We start from the raw sequence: 5,614 nt of genomic DNA, 5'->3' as shown, positions 1-5,614 counted from the left end.
GAGGCAGACTAACTGAAAATGCTGCTAATGGATTTGCTAAGTTAATTGAATGCTGCAGTTAACAGCAGAAAACATTTCCTTTTCCATGGGGAAGGTTTTACCATGCAAGTGCTGCTAACCAAGATAGATGGATAGGAAAACTCAATAGGTCAAAATATTTGGACAGCAAACCTGAGGACAAGATGTCTCACCTTTACCTGTTCTCAGCAGATCAACTGGCTATGTATAGCCAGTTTTAGATTTACAGTATACAAGTATTTTTTTTTCACTATAGTCTTATTTTAAAAATATATATTGTAAATTAGCATGCAGGCTGCCAAAAACAGTTACTTACTGTTCTGATTTTCAAGTACTGAGTACAATGCCACCATTCCGGAGTGGATGTGATCAGCCACGTGACAATGTAGTAGCCATGTTCCTGGATTCTTTGCAGTCATTTGAACAGTTTGAAAAGTCCCAGGATACAAATCAAATACATCTGTCTGGTAAACATTACCCATCTGAAATCAAATAGTGAGAACAAAGTATTACCAGTAACAATATAGATAAACATGAAAAATATCCATGCTTTTGTCCTTAACCTGTAAACTTTTCTTTCTTTTCTTTCAATCTAATGTACAGTGCATACACATGAGTTAGTTCTCAATATGACTCAGAATTATATATGTATATTTTCATTTCACCCACTGTGCTTATTAAAAAAGTAGACAATCTCTCACTGGCCTTGGTTGGCTGCTGTCTGTTATTGGTGACACTTCAGAGCTGAAAATACATTTTCAATTAGCTTAGTAAAGAGACTTTATCCAATCATGTTCAAGCAAAACTAATTTTTTCTTTTGTATGTGCAGTTATTTTTGAAATTTACTAAGCTAAGGTAAACTTCCTTAACAACCATCAGTTCCTATAGTAAATCAACCACAATGCTTGTTTTCTATGTGGGCTTTTTAATACACAAGAATAGGCCAAAAAACTGCCATGCAACACTTTAACACAATTTAAGTACACATTATAATGTATACATATTAAATATTAATAATTTATTTAAAACGAATGGCACTGTAACCTTATTCCCAAAGGGTAGTTACGCCCAGTTTCATTCATCTAACAAAATTTAAATATTAAATTATTATTATTTTGCAATGCATAAGATAGTAAGGATAATATATCATGGTACAGATACCCCAACAAATGGTCCATTTCATAAAAAAGTACCTTGAATGTGTTTTTTTTTTTAGGTCAGAAATAATCTACTCTATCAGTAAAGAGGCTACACATATAATACAACATCACAATCATTTTATTAGAAAAAAATGAAAACAATGATGTATACCCAAGAATATACCATCAGAATAGCAGCTGTTAAAATGGTAAAAACATCTAAAAAAAATCGTCCCGCGTATAAATCTTTATATGTTGCGTGGTGCATTCATTAAAGTATACAGCAAAATTATTATATATGATTATCTATAATGAATGGCAACTGTTACAACATTTTGTGGCTCAGTGTCCACTTCTGCAGACAAAAATGACTGGCATGATTAAAATAGCATCACAAGGGTGCTCATGGTAAAGAGTTTAACCCAATGGAAAATAGAACAAATGAAATGATAGTAGTAAAACAGAATCGAAAGTGTGTAACTCCTTATCACATAAAGAACTCAAGCAGTTTGGTGCAGGCAATACCACAAACATTACATTTTTTTTACAATTTTGTAGTATTTCCAGCATCTTTTCAAACCAGACTACACAGACAGTCCAACCAGACTACACAGACTACACAGACTTTTACTACACAGACAGTCTTAGCCACAAGCTAATTTACTTCTTCCCCTTTAAACCTTTCCTAAAAATCAGTCCATTCCTGAACAGGGGAACACTTAGGTCTAGAGTGGTAACTTCCTCCCCATGACTTTACTTCTTTATTCTTTACAAAATGTATGCCACATGGAGACAGCTTGGGCAGCAGATACAAATCTGTGAATGTCTTGGGCTGTTTGTCACAATATGATATACTTACAGAGTATGTAAAGCTGTGTGCGTGAACATGAACTGTATGCAGATCCACTTCGTTCCCCAAGCCAATTAAATGCCAGTTTACAACATCCCCAACATGCATTGTAAGTCCAGGTAAGTTGGAATACATTTTTCCATTGATAGCTGAAAAAATAACCTAAATTAGTTTCCACTTCCACTATAATGCCTGTTTGTTAGTACATATACATATAAGTATTTCAAAAATTACAGAATCTATGTAAACCAGTCTATAATTGGTTTACAACAAATACATGAAATTGTTGTTTATGCATTTGTAAATATAGGATAAACAAATAACTATTTCAAAATATAAATTAGATGAAGACCAACATTGCAGGTGGGTACTATAGTAGAATAATTAAGGGGAGGTGCCATAAGACTTTGCAAATTACTTATTGCCTAACCCCAAGTAAATTGCGTTTTAACAGCAGAAACATGAGAAAAAAAGTTTTTTCTTTCTGGAAATTTCACAATGAAGGTTTACTTGTTTGTAAAAATAACATTGGACACCATATAGGGTAGTCTCTAACTAGACATAAAAACAACTGTTCTATAATAAAGAGCAATACTTCAATCTTGCAAGGTAAGTCTCATCTTGGTAAGACATCTTTGTTGGGCATCGTAAACATGAATTGTAATAGGATACAGTTTTCTCTAACCCGACGTGTTTTGCCAGTGTGGCTTCATCAGGGGTTGAAAGAGATGTACTAATATATACTAAAATGAGGAGCCAAAAAACATTCTTCATTCTTTTGTTACAGTGTTAATAACCTTCTAGAGGTCTAGATTTCTGTTCCAAAAGCGTTACAGGTTTTAATGAATTTTTTTTTTTAAACTGTAGACCTGTAACTTACAGAAATATGTCCGAACAGGGTTCTAGTAGATACATTATAATATATCCAGTATCAGTACTTATTTAGAACAAAATATATTACAACATTATTAATGTAATAATAGGGTTATATGGTATGGTATTGAAGTGTCTGGCTAAAATGTTTTGATCTAGAACATATAAGTTTTTTGATGCCTTAAACAAATGAAATGAAAAAACAATTGAGTGGTGTTGAGCTCAGGACAATGATAAATACAGTACTGGTATTGTTTTTTTTTTTTTCTAAAAAAAAGGGGAGAGGAAAAAAGAAAAAATAATGACTTTTAAAAAAATACATAGTATGGTTAGAAGTGGGAAAACCCAGCTGGGGGTTGTGTTTCTACTCCTAAAATGCAGGGTGGGCACTGTATACATGCACCTATTGGCCACACACAAGGGTTTGATGTTTTGGTTTCCTTGAACTGTTGCTGATTGACCTCCCATTTGGTTGTGCCTGCATACTGTTTGGGTCAATACCTCTTGAAAGACACAGCAGCATGAAACCAATGAAATTTAGCTATATGTATGTAGGACTGAATATTTTTGTAGCCATTATTTCCTAAATATTAAGTTAACCCTATTCCTTATTCTTGTACCTAAATCTCTTTACAGTTAAATAACTATAGTGTATAGTGTAGTGTAGTTGTAATCCAATTAATTTCAGTGTGGGCTTCATCAGACCTGGAAACTACTTTGGAGGTTCCCCTGCAGTACAAAAGTTTATTAAGGCTGGTCCAGAGCAGAAGCCAGCTGTTATGTGGCCAGAATCATCTATTCCAGAACATATTCATGATCATTATTTGCTGTGCTTAAACTGCTGATTCTGACTTGTACTTTGATAACATACTGGCAAAAATCAGGATGCAGACAGCTTTATGACTCAGCCACAATATATGCACCTTAATTGAAAAAAAACAGACTGCTTACTTTATAAAATTGTTTGTCATTTTGCAAGGGAAATTCCTAATAACTATGGTAAAGTTATGCTGACATGAACCACCCAATCATTTGCAACCAAAAATCAAGATTTCAGTACAAACTGCAAAGAACAATTGTTCTATACTTATCTTAGTATAAAACGCCAGATGAGCTGGCATAGGAAGTATTCATTCTAATCAAACACAACTGTGAGGATGAAAGTGATTAAGTTTAATAGGTAAAACATTTGTTTATTCCATCTTATTTTACAATTGTTTAGGTTCTTGGTGACAGATCTACTGGTTACCTGCAGTTAAAAAAGGTCTTTGGAGATTCTCTTTAGTTATTCCTGATCAGTTACCTAGCACTTATCTATAAGGAAAGTAAAAAAAAATACCATGCATCTTATTGCTTTCAATAAATTCTCCATCTTCTTTGTTCACTTCATTTGGGTGCAGGGAATATGTTTGAATATTTTCATCCACATACCAGGACTCATTTTCATCAAACACCATGAAGAGTAAAGGAAAACGCTTTTTTGAATCGGATTTTAAAGAAAGGAGAAGAGGAGGTTTCATGCAGATCACAAGAGGGCCTATAAGGCCGCTGAAAGTGTCCTAGGAAGAGATACACTGATTAGCAAGTACACCACCAAGAATGCTTGTACAAAAATGCTACATCTAGGGCCAAAGCATGCATACATAATAGGCTCATTTATCAAAGGGAGAATATCCTGTGTTTTTAGATAAATGTAAATATTTATACACAAATTTTTATACACAAATAAACATTTTCAGTGTTAGTGTTAGTTCAGTTAGTTCCATTTATGAAGGCCAATAAGCTGAAAGATTGACATTTTTCAACCCTGATGCCATATAATGAGCACCAATTGTCTTTTTTAAAAAACGGAAAACAACTTTGCTTCAATAGAGGTCTGTGGTGTTTGTTTGAAACACCCTAATTTTCATATTTTTATTTATAGCCACTAAGCAGCTGCTTAGGGCAAATACTGCTACATGGTGATCTGCAATGTAAGGCTATGGGTACTTATGGTAATTTTATAAAGGCCCCATTTAATGTTTAAAAAAACTTAACTGAAATTTTTAGGCATCCTTTAATAAACCAGTTTCTGTAACCTCATATCACTGTAAAACCTTAATTTATTTGACATTAAAATACATGAAATGTACAACATGTTGTGTGAAAAAAATTGATGAGTACATGAAAACTGTATCAAATTAGTCATACTTGGATTTTAACGCGCTTCGCAAATTTTGCTTATTCAGGAAAATTGTAGGACATCAAAAAATATTGGGTATATCATCCCATTGAAACCAAAAAGGAATACCCACTTCATTACCTCAGCACAGATAGGACTTGGGATCAAAGTCACAGAGTAATATTAAGCACCACATAAGCAACACAAATCTCCTTTGGTCAGTGCAATAATGTAATTGTAATGGTGGAAAAAAAACTTAGGATATACTCCTTCCAAGTTTTTTTTATTATTCTGTCATATATTTCAATTAGTTTTATGTCATTATTTCTTTCCATTCCTTCCTCCCCAGTGTGTCTGTTTTACTAATGCTGGCTGAGTGCAGAGCAGTACCCCATGCAAATAATGTTTAAATAAAGTAAGTAAAAGCAAATTTATTTTCACTTTCAGGTAATCAATCACAGCATGGGACTCAATCCATTTGTTCCCAAAGAAAATTGCCAAGGAAAAAAAATATCATTTTTTATATAAATAGGCCCCATAGTTACTATTTATTAAATGAATGTACCTGTTCC

General features: G+C 33.4%; 1 long non-coding RNA gene across 1 annotated transcript; it reads right to left on the bottom strand.

Moving 5' to 3' along the window:
* Nucleotides 1-334: 334 nt before the first annotated feature.
* Nucleotides 335-4,461, bottom strand: LOC140321146 (uncharacterized). Its single transcript, XR_011918837.1, has 3 exons — nt 4,221-4,461; nt 2,018-2,157; nt 335-500 (listed from the first exon to the last, which is right to left on the bottom strand). It is a non-coding gene; the product is annotated as an uncharacterized lncRNA (long non-coding RNA).
* Between the last annotated feature and the right edge of the window lie 1,153 nt (nt 4,462-5,614).

Source organism: Pyxicephalus adspersus, unplaced genomic scaffold, assembly GCF_032062135.1.
Source record: "Pyxicephalus adspersus unplaced genomic scaffold, UCB_Pads_2.0 Sca869, whole genome shotgun sequence".
Taxonomy (NCBI): domain Eukaryota; kingdom Metazoa; phylum Chordata; class Amphibia; order Anura; family Pyxicephalidae; genus Pyxicephalus; species Pyxicephalus adspersus.
This window is presented reverse-complemented; position numbering and strand designations above follow the sequence as displayed.